Below are 12,756 nucleotides of genomic sequence, written 5' to 3'. Positions count from 1 at the left end.
TTAATTTCGTAATTTACAAATAGACATAAAAGCACCTGAAAAACTTTCCGGCCTTTCAGAAAACAGGTTCCTTGGGGTATAAAAGACAAAGAAAACATTTCTGACTGCATCACAGAAATACTGACTGAGTTTGGTTTTACCCCGCTTTAAGCAATATTCCAGCAACATCACGGCGGGGAACACCAGAAATGGGCTTCACACATTGTACCCATGTGGGCGTGGCGAGCCAACGTTTTAACCACTAAGCTACCGGACCGCCCTGCATCACAGAAATAAAAGATGACACTAAGTGTCACAAAAAAGGATATGCATGACATCCCCTACCGGTAGAACATAATATTCCGAAATAGGAATGCTTTTGCTGACTGCTTGGGAGTACTCCTGCCAATGCACTGCCAGCAAACCTCTATTCTTAACGTCCGTAATATCTTCCAGATAAATCTACATACTGATCTGGACCGCCTCCGTGGTGTAGTGGTTAGAGCGTCCTCCCGGAGAGCGGAAGGTCGCGGGTTCGATCCCCGACTGCGTCATACCAAAAGACGTTTAAATATGGTACTTGTTTGTGCCTGCCTGGCGCTCGGCATTAATGGGTACAACAAGGACTGGAATGTGTATTTCAATGTCACTTTTAAGCCAAAAATATTTGCTCTCAGAAATCGATTTTGCTTAAAGCGAGATAGTGGTGGATAAATAAGAAATGTAGGGATACCATGATCTGTCACAAAACGAAACAGCGTCTATCGTGCCAAGTAGGGCGTGAATAACACATGGAAGAAGGTCAACTTGACTGAACAAAATATCCTTAAGGTGTTGTTTGAAAAAAACAATTCACCAATAGATAATAACCACATGGTGGTTGTTATGCTACACACATCACATGCCCTGCGATTACAACGAATTATTGGAAAACGTGTAGGAGAAATCATATGTTATAACATATAGTATATTAAAAGGAATTTGTACATTTCATATCAATGTATCACTTCTGATATAAATAATAATGTGGAAAGTAGGCCTGTGTGCAATTTTCGTATGTAACTTGTAGTTAGAAGAAGAAAACATCCCCAATTGTGCATACGAAAAGGATTTTCTGCTTTAAATCCACTGATTTAACCACCGACACTAAAGAGAATAACGAATCATATAAAAAATTCAGTACCACGACAAATAACTGCTAGGCTGTATGGACCGCCTCCGAGGTGTACTGGTTAGAGCGTCTGCCCGGAGTGCGGAAGGTCGTGGGTTCAATCCCCGACTGCGTCATACCAAAAGACGTTAAAATATGGTACTTGTTTGTGCCTGCCTGGCGCTCGGCATTAATGGGTACAACAAGGACTGGTCGGATCGGAGTCATTATAATGTGTCGGATTGGGGTATTCTTGCTTCACTGCGGCATGGTATCTCAGTGGGCTAGCACTATAAAACCAGCTTAAGTCTGGGCTAGTACAAGCAGACGCACATACACATACACACGCATGCACGTCGTCATATGAGCGAAATATTCTCAAGCACGACGTTAAACCCAATTCCACCACCACCACTAGGCTGTATGATAAAAGGGATGATATCATCGCCCCAATATTCAACTTTATGCTGTTGGGCGGTGGGGTACACTAGTGTCGTGATAAAGACCCTCATAATATCAATCACAAGTTTGTTCGATGTATACTCGATTTTTGTACTAAATTACTCAAGATATTATTTACCTATGCTATTTACACGTTCCTAAGGAATGTTTGATATTCAGTTGCTGACTACAACATAACACTGATATAGAGTATAAGCGATACTAGAATACAAACGACGTCCTTACCCACCAGCTGAGACTGACCACTTCTCCGATCTATTTACCGCCTCTAACGACAAACATCCATTGCTTGCCAATGTCATTCATTTGTAACTATTGTGGATATATAGAAATAATTGTACGCATAAAACATGTGGCTAACATGATCATGGCAAAACTGACAGTGACGAGGAACTATTTTCAAATGTAAAGTAATATCTGTTTGGTGTATAGTGTGTATAAACATAACATGATCATTGAGTGCCTCTATTGCTTTTACTTGTGAAATATTACATGATTTTAACATTAAAAATCCTCAATACAAAATCATATAGATACATGTATCTTTAAAATGTTACAAAATCTAGTTTCAAACAGGACATAGTATTCGTCATGAACACTGGTCACGAAATAACAAGGGAAAACATGGATCCATATTTGCATGCAAACATTTTAAATATGAATTGCACACACATAATATCTGTACATGTACAAAAAAATCCTACTGTTTTAACTTCCTTAAATTAATTCTTCTTAACAGAAGTATTCAAATTTTTGTTTCAGTACACCATTGTATATATGTTCTCTGACATTTTCCTTGACTTAGTTATTTGTCGAATACTACAGAATCTCGAGCCTGTGATATAATTTTTAATAGTTTACTTTTCAAGTAATTCTACATGGAAAAGGAGAATGCCTTATAAACGTGGATTGAACAAAGCAAACGTAAGTGCATGAGGATGAACATTTAGTTCATTTTTGTGAATGATTGAATGAATATGTACTTATTGAAAGTGGATTGAACAAAGCAGGGACATGTACATGTGAATGAAACTGTTTGGCAACTTACCAATTTTGCATTCAAAGTAGAGTTATACTTCCTATATACTTAGTTCTGAACCGCAGGGGGCGGTGTCGTAGCCTAGTGGTTAAAGCTTTCGCACGTCAAGACGAAGCCCCGGGTTAGATTCCCCACATGGAACCCGCGCCGTGATATTGCTGGAATATTAGTAAAAGCCACGTAAAACCAAACTCACCCACTCATTCTAAACCGCACATTGCTGTCCTGATCACAAGCTGCTCGAGCTAGTTTAGGCCCCCAAAATACCACGTACCATATATATATATATATATATATATATATATATATATATATATTCCTGGGGAAATTTATTAACACCCTGTAAATTTGTCAGCAAAACCATTTGCACGCCCAGGAGAATCTTATGCCAAGAATAGGATAGATTGTACTACTACTACTACTACTACTACGACGACGACGACGACTACTACTTGTTGCTGTTGATGTTGCTGCTACTGTTATGATTACTATTACTAGTGCATAAAGCTGCATAGATCATAGATCACGAATTCAAAAGGCATACGGCTGAGACAAAAAACAACAACACTAAACTGTGAACTCTGGTGATGGTGTCACCGTCATACCAGCTGTTTGAATCAGAGGCGGGTATTTAACAAAACTGATCAGTCAGAATACAGTAATTTCGAAAGTTATTGTAAAATCAGCCATGTTTTGTGATTCCGGACTTGGTCCACGTGAGGTTATGCGACATTCAAAATCATATGGTATGTGGCTTGTGTTCTGACTAAAAGCTGTCGTTTAAAAATTTGACCAGCTACTCTGATTTGATGCATGCATCTTGTACTGCAGGTAGTGAAAAGTGTACGTAAAATTATAACTTGTGCTTCAATACTTATTTAACTGATATTTAAACATTCGTAATTTCTGTCACATCGCTAATCATCACTGATGGATATGGAAAACACGAATCATCCATCTAATATTACAAAACACATTCGACCAAACAATGAACAAATCTATATTTGGTATAACAGTGAAAATGTTTAAATAACCGTACTAATATTATACGTGAAATATGTATTGCAGTTAGAGAAATGAGTGCATAAAATTATAGCTTTTTGCTTCAATTCCTATTTAACCTTTGCAAAACGCCTTTATTCAATATATTTGACCCGTGAAGATCCGGGGTAGAATAGGTCTTCAGCAACCCATGTGCTTGCCATAAAAAGGCGACTATCTTGTCGTAAGAGGCGACTAACGGGATCGGGGTGGTCAGTTTCGCTGACTTGGTTGACACATGTCATCGGTTCCCAATTGCGCAGATCGATGCTCATGCTGTTAATCACTGGATTGTCTGGTCCAGACTCGATTATTTACAGCCCGCCGCCATATAGCTGGAATATTGCTGAGTGTGGCGTAAAACTAAACTCACTCACTCACTCAATATATGCGTCCTCATAAGGATGGTCCGCCGTTGCCCCATCTACATGCTGCATAGTTACTGTTGTATGGTGTAGCTGTAGCTAAACGAGAATAATTGTTCTCGTCAGGAAGCGTGTCGTGAATCGGTTGGATGTAGCAAGTGTCCTCTTGACGCGAGCTGTGTGGAGACTACTCGTGATGAAATAAAGGTGATCAAGTTGTATATAATGTACTTATTATAATGCATTCAACAGGTCTGAGTTCTCGTATTTGAAAGATATCACCCAACCCGATTAAAACTAACTTGCCACCATTTAGCCCAGTCTGACATTTTTGACATATCATTATTTATAATTAAATTGTAATATTATCATCTATTATAACATATATCAACGTATCGTCGGCAAAAGGGCGGATGTTGCTATCTATACCATCAACAATATCATTAATATAGATAACAGAAGAGGGGGCACGCCAGCTTCCACAGATTTAATATTTGAACTTAATCCCTCTTGTAGAGGGGGCGGTGGGGTAGCCTAGTGGTTAAAGCGTTCGCTCGTCACGCCGAAGGCCCGGGTTCGATTCCCCACATGGGTACAATGTGTGAAGCCCATTTCTGGTGTCCCCCGCCGTGATGTTGCTGGATTATTGATAAAAAGCGGCGTAAAACCAAACTCAGTCAGTCAGTCCATTTCAGCCATGGGTGTTGTCTTAATAAATTTCCCTCATTAGTGTCTACGATATGGGTGTCGGAATTGGTAACAGGGGTCTGGTGTTCTTTCACTTGGGAGTTGATGGGTCGGGAGGTCCACAGTGGTAGTTTGTTTTGTAGAAGACACATTTTGGGTTGTTGTTTTTGATGGAGGCTGGTTTTCTTCCCTTACATGGAGAACGGTATTAAGGCTGGAGGACACGGAGAAGATGGTATCTATGCTGGCTTGTTGTTTCAGGAGTCGGCTGATTTGATGTGACGGTTTACCAATGTAGGGAATGGATATCTTGATGGGAGCTGAAACTGGTTTGGGTCTTTCGCTAGGAGCTGACAGGGTTGCTCAATCTACTATCCCCAAATCTAGAATGGAACCAACACCTTTAAGTCAAATTCAACGTCTGATAAAGTCAATGATCGAAGAGGGTTGGGGATGTTATTGCAGTTGGCGGAGGTTACACCAGTCCTGCACTGTGTACTCATGATTATCTACCATGAAACATTATGCAACACTATATATCTTGGTGAAATCGGAAACCAATGATGCATCTTCTGATCTACTGTACATCAAATGTAGTTGGGATGACGAAAACACGCAAAAAAGATGTCCTCAGCAACAACTGCAAGCTCATCCTAATTTTCACACTATCTACTCACTTTCAAACCAATATTGGCATGTACATTAATTTCTTAATTAGCAAATACACATAAAAGACACATGGAAAAACATCACATACAAAATGCCAGAGAATAACCATTGACGATTTTTTTTAAATGGTTCCGTGAGGAGTAAAGGATAAAACGGCTATGACAATGGGGAACATTCCTCAGTTATCTCCCTTTATCGCTTTGCCAATAGATGGCGCCAAGCACTACGGTCATACACGTACTTCCGGGGATGTTCCTATGACAAAAATTATGAACATGTTTTATGGTGATTGTTATTTCACAATTGTGTCTGCACGTGAACCTGATAATTGAATATTTACTGCTTGTTCTTAAAATCCTGTTTAATTATATTCATGTTTGAAAAGTGGTTTTTATTGACCATAACCGTTGTCACAGTTCCTTTACTGTATTATTGAATTGAAATCAGCCTGGAATGATTTAAACAGAGATAAGTCATGTGCACTTGTTGAAGACAATTCTTAATGTCAAGCATTTCATGTACTGTTTGGACTACACAAGAAATTATAAGATAATTTATGTTATGAGTCTCCATAGTTTAAATGTTAGGTTAATTTTAAATGTTTATTATTCATGTCTACCATTATAAGTTTTTCCACCTAGACTCGGGTCAACATTTCAGTGATTATTTTTACATTGTGACAGAACATACTGTGCCCAGGGAAATTTGTTGTTTCACTACAAGGTGACTTAAAATCTTATCATAACAGCATCTCATAGTTGGTAGTCACAAGATAAGATTACCCAATTGTCATATTAGATATTATATAATCTTATGGTTTTTCCAGGATGTACACCTCTGAGGAAGCAAAGAAAACTGGATGCTGTGCCTTCAATATTTCCCTGGACCAAATCAGCCGACCCACTTGAGGCCAATAGAAGGCAGAGTCGTGTCGAACAACGGGAGAGCAGAAAGAGGACATTTGATACTATGAATTGTCAATGTGATATTGAATGTAACATCAATGAGTTAGCAGGGTAGGAAATAATTGACCATATTGAATTTGATGATATGAATTCTGAGCCGTACAATATTTCTCAATGCAGTGCAGAGGCCGTGTATGAAAATACGTCAAGCCAGAGAGATAAATATCCGATGCTTTCGATACAGAGTATCATGTTCAATGCTGAAGCAATTATGTTTTACACAGGACTAGCAAATTATACAGATTTCACGTTTGTACTTGCAAGTTTGGGTCCTTGTGCATGTCATCTGAATTACCTGTACAGTAAAGTAGACGGTATGACCATTAGTGTTGAAAATCAATGGTTTTTAACACTTATGAAATTGCGGAGACACAAGACTAATTTTGAACTTGGTCTTCATTTTGGAATTTCTGAGAAAACAGTTATAAATATATGGATCACTTGGGTAAATTTTATGTATAGACAGTTGAGTGAGCTTGATAACTGGCCTGAAAGAGACTTAGTGCATTATTTTTGTCCTTCTGACTTCAAGTCCAAATTTCCTTCTACAAGGATTATCATAGATGGTACTGAATGCCCCATCCAGAAACCAAAACGCCCCATTGCTCAGCAGTCTACGTACTCAACCTACAAGAATCGTGATACAATTAAAATCCTTGTTGGATCTACACCAGGTGGTCTTGTGTCATATGTGTCACCTGCATATGGTGGCTCCACAAGTGATCGTCAGATAGTAGAGCGTAGTAGTTTGATGGTGTTTTGTGACCAAGGGGATAGTGTCATGGCTGATAAAGGTTTTAATGTACAAGATATATTTGCACCCAAAGATATGACCATTAATATGCCAACATTCTTTTCAAAGAAAAACTGTATGTCTGGCAAGAGTGTTATACGTGATAGGAAAATATCAAGCAAAAGAGTTCACATTGAACGTATTATTGGTCTGGCCAAAACATTCAAAATACTGACTGAGCCTCCCAACAGTTCGGAAACCAAGCTAGCCACAGAAATAACCACAGTCTGTGTTATGCTTTGTTGTTTCAAATAATGCATTGTTCCTTCTTCTTGCTGATCAGGAAGGTTACAATTACATGTTTTCCTGCTGTTTTCAGTGTATGTATGATTAAACATCATTGTTAAATAATGATGAGGATACAGTGAAATGTTATGAGTCATGCTGAGACCGGAAAGTGAAAGTCTGGTCAAATAGTGATTAAGATAACCGTGTGCAATCATGCTCGCTTACTGAAATTGGGAATTTATGATATCAGTGAATTCGTATGTGGTTATTGTTGATTCAGGCGAAGACATGAAAAACAAGAGACATACATTGTAAATCTGTACCTACATAATTCCAGCTCCATGTTCCTACCTCAACAAATGCAATAACAACATTAAAGTTGTAAATGTAAATGAACAACTCAATAATGTTATTTCATTCACCCCCAATTTAATCAATGATGTACAGCCTAATGAAACAATGAAACACACAATGTGTCATAAGGGGTTAAGATATATGTTCATGGAAATAGTTGACAGAGCTTGATTCAGCTCCAGAGCAACTTATCATTGAAAAGTGCATCCCAATGTTTATGTCTCAATTTCACCAGGCACATGTACAAAAGTTAAACACTGAGGCATGATCTTTGAAGATTCTCAATGCCCCTCGATTTTATCTAGCATACATCACTAATCCCTGTGTTATGTGTATGTTGTCATGTTTTCATCTGCTTGAAACTCACTATTGCTCACTATTACGTGTGACAGTAACTGTATTTAATGAGACGAATGATAGCGTCTCTGATTGGAACCATAGTGACATCTTCAAACAGATTCTAGAGTATGTGCTCACTGTTACATGTTACAGTAACAGAAAATGTATTTATTTAGAAGAGTATAGCATCTCTGTTTGGTGACAGAGTGACATTTTCAAACACTTTGAACTTCTAGATCATGTGCTCACAGTTACATGGTACAGTAACAGAAAATGTATATATTTAGAAGAGTATAGCATCTCTGTTTGGAACCCTGCTATATTTATGTCTGGTCATGAATGTCCAAACATGCATAATATAATATGTTCAGCATTAAACACTGAAACAACATCCAGTCTTTCCTGATTGTTTGTTTTTGACTTCTGACACATGTGTATTATCCGTAGGTAATATTATGTATGTCAGTATTTTGAATTTACCATGAATATCTGTCATAATCTCTGAAATAGAATTTATCCAGTAATGCCTTTTTGAAAAACTTGTCATAAAATGACACAAGTTTTCCAACCATAGATTCAATATTATTCAATACAATACATATACACTGTTTTCTACCAGTACAGTAGAGCTGCCCTTGCACTTGAAAGAAATATGGTTTGAGTGTGGTGTCGAGGGTCAGTTTGCCATCAGCTACTTTCAAATAGGGAACAGTTATCTCAGAGATTACACGGTCCTTAGAAGCAAATGGACATTTCACCTCAACAGTGGTATCATCTCCAAGAACTGCGTCTGGAGAAGCTGCGAGGAATGGATGAACATCCGACACAAACATGCCACATGGAGAGGTTTTGCAACCACTTGACTTTTGAAAAGTTTTATTGCCACCTTTTCATATTTTCTCCCATGTCTTAGTGGTGGACTCTGAATGTCCTCAAAAGGCTCGGTCATTTCTCGAGCAAGTTTAAGAAAGTCAGTTTTGTCTGATACCAAACAGATTTTCCCAAAATTAGATGAAGAAATTCTCTTTTAGTGTTCAGTTCTCCAGTCCTCGCTCTTCGACTGTTTACGGGTAATTAGTTCAATGTTGCTTTTGTCAACATCAGATATTAAGTGTTGATCAGCTGAAGTTAATTCAAGATAATCATGATCATGATTAACAGCAAACGGATTTGCTGGAGGAAACATTTGAGAAACTGGTAAGGTATTAACACAAGGGTGGTTTAACCACACATTGCGGAAATAGTCAGGATAATTTGTGACTTTTCGATATTTCACTGGTCGGGGATCAAATATAACGCCAAGTTCACTGTTACACAAGTCAAGATCAGCTGCCTTAATTGGGCTGCCTGTATAGGGTTTGCTTTCATGAAAGGTTTGTTATCTTTGTGTTCAGGTTTCTTCAGTTAGCAAGTCACCTGTTGTTGAACCATCCTCATCAATTGCTACATCAACCTTGTATGTTACATGCTTCTTCATTTCAGCATGGCATTCAGATTTGAGGAAATAAACATTACTGTCAATGCGATTTGAAAAACGGACATTCTTCAAGAACCTACTGGTGTAGAGATTCTTTGCACTCATACCAAGTTTCTTTTTAAATGGTTGTAGATAAGAATGAATGGACTCATAAGCTAAGAATGGGGGCTTCCTGTCATTATTAACATCCTTATATGTGTCAACCGAAGGCATTGTCATTTCAAACTCGGGTTCAAGTTCTGGCTTCCTCCCAAAATTACAGTTGTGGTCATAGCTCTCGAGTCTGAAACAATAGATGGAAATTCATGACTGTTACACACAAAAAGAAATGATTGCAAATGAAAACAGTACAATATAACAATACAATATTTTGACTTTAACCTGATTTTGTTTACACACAAATATTACTCAAGTTCCCGAATTCTATGTATACATGAAGCTAAAGTCATCTCTGAATATATTTTCAGTACAAAAACTAGACATTTGTAAATTCATAGTATCTGTACTTGCATTAAAGTATTTACATACATTCTGATATCAGAAAAACTAAAAGCAGAAATGAAAAGGATATTAGTAATAACAGAAGAATATGACGTGGCACAACGTAAAAAATACATGCTGTTAACAAGGATTACTGATGTGTTTGCCTTTGACCGGAATCGAACCGGCGTCCAAAGTCTTTTAGACTACCATTCAAAAGCTTAATTACATTTAGTTTTCATGTTGAAAATAATACACAAAGTATGAACCCATCATACTTGTGATGCAAAAATAAATGTGTGAACCTTTCACACTTGTGGATGAAATAAATGTGAACCTATCACACTTCCTGAAATAAGACGTCTGAACCCATCACACATTTCGAAAATAATATTTTAAATAAGGAAATATTAAAGGCACTCACTGTAAAGGACGATGAACCCGATAAGTACCAGTCTTGCTTCAGCCATTGGATATTGTGGAGCTCTTTGCATATTTTAAAAATCATTATATAATACTTTGTTTTGCAAACTGTCAACCGTCACTGAGTAGATGAATAAATTATGATGACTGATACTTCACTTACCTTCGGTATAAATCATATGGCCTTCACACGGCTTCCTAATAGTATCGAAATGCGTCCTTAGTAACGTGAGCGAAAACTGAATCACTCATTAGACATAAATTATTATTTTTTCGTGCCAATGACAACGTAATATGTTGAATGCTCGTTGTCTAAACAGCAGTTAACTAAACCTATGTTGCATGTTTGTTCTATCAATGACCATTATATCAGGATCGCAATGTGCAATGTAACGTAATTGGGGACAAATTATAATTTACTTTAATAAGTTTACCATCAAACGGCAATGTTAGACATTTACCGTTCAATTAGGTCGATTTTTCGTCCGGACACTCTTGCACACCGTGCCTTCATTCGTCCCCACTCGCCTCTTTCCGTAACCTCCAAGAAGACTCGTGCCCCTCTCGATGCTTGTTATGTGCGAAAATACGACAAACCAAACAGAACGCGCGTAAATGACCGCGGTGCTTTGGTAAAAATAATCCCGAGTACTTAAATCGTTTATGGCATTATGTCATTGTTTAAAAAATCAGGGAAAATACATATCGTGATATTGAAAGTACAAAGAACTTCGCTAACAGGATTTTGCTGCTTATTATGAAGTTTTTGATAAAAATCATGCGATTGACGGTGAGTGATTCAAATACACGCACGTGCGTTTGTTGACATAACGGCTCTCATCGGTCCAACTGAAAGTATTTCTGGCGATCTTGCGGGCTTGCTATGGAGATTGTACGTGCGCTTCCAACATTTTGGGAAATGTAATTATAAATCGCTACGAGTTTCAAAACAATAACATATATCTACATGTAATTGATCAACTTTAATCTTTAACATTGGGCATAGATTCTATATTTCACATCTCTGGGAATATTTTAGTCTGACATTCTTTGGGGTCATTCATATATTTTTCAGCGAATTCATATAAAATTCCACTTGGGGTATGACATCAAGGTTACACGAATGTTCAGTTTGAGAAATATTTAAAAGTCATTTTTGAGTGTCTGCTTTGGGATTTAATGTAGCTTTTATAACTGTTATTTACATAATTAATAAAACAAATCCCTATGGTGATTATCAAACCCTATTTAGAAATATATTTGGAAATATAAGGTGAACATCTGATAATAGTTACGTGAAAATAAGTCTGTAACAAATAAGTTTTCCTCCTTCTTTTATTTGTATCAAAAAGGTTTAATTCTTTAAATACACAAACATCAATAAAATGTATGATTACTTCGGTGATATTAAGTACCACTGGAATCAAACAAGAATTGAGTTATCGTTCCTGTTTAAAGTAGTTCTGATGTTCATGCGCCAATATGAAATCCTCCCAGAGGGGCACGAGTCGCTATTCGGCTTGTCCCGGAATAACACGAGTTGGTCACGAATGCGCTATTCGGCTTGTCCCGGAATAACTCGAGTTGGTCACGAATGCCCGTGCCTTCAGCTCTGTCATCAAGTCTGGCAACTTCCAGCTTCCGTAATTCATTCTTCCAATTCCGGAAAATTGTGCAGGTTAATGTTTTACTGAAGTTCGAACGAGTCCGATATATTCCCTTGAGTGTTTAAACCCGCGATTGTTGGACCGTAACTACCGCAGCGCCCCAAGCGGGCAAGGGGCGCAACTCCAGGAATGTTCCCCATTTTCTGAAGGCAGAGATGAAACAGACAGGACTGCCTGATAACAAACAAAAGTTCTGTCTATCGGATGTCCATACATCATCTGGAGTTACATATACACTGATATCATTTCCTGCAAGCTTCACAAGGCTTTTGTTTGTTTGAGTCTGGACCAGACAATCTAGTGAGTGAGTGAGTATGATTTTACGCCGCTTTTAGCAATATTCCAGCAATATCAAGGTGGGGGACACCAGAAATGGGCTTCACACATTGTGCCCATAGGGGGGATCGAACCCGGATCTTCGGCGTGACGAGCGAAGGCTTTAACCACTAGGCTACCACACCGCCCCGACAATCTAGTGATCAACGGCATGATCATCGATCTACACTATTAGGATACGATGACATGTAGCAATAGGGCCGTGCAATATTGCCGGTATATACCGGTACAGTATCTCGCGATACGATTATCACGATATGATTCAGATTCTGCAAATATTGTGTGCTATCCAGAACTATCTT

Source organism: Haliotis rubra, unplaced genomic scaffold (genome assembly GCF_003918875.1).
Source record: "Haliotis rubra isolate DU_JTF1 unplaced genomic scaffold, ASM391887v1 Scf521, whole genome shotgun sequence".
Classification (NCBI taxonomy): domain Eukaryota; kingdom Metazoa; phylum Mollusca; class Gastropoda; order Lepetellida; family Haliotidae; genus Haliotis; species Haliotis rubra.
This window is presented reverse-complemented; position numbering follows the sequence as displayed.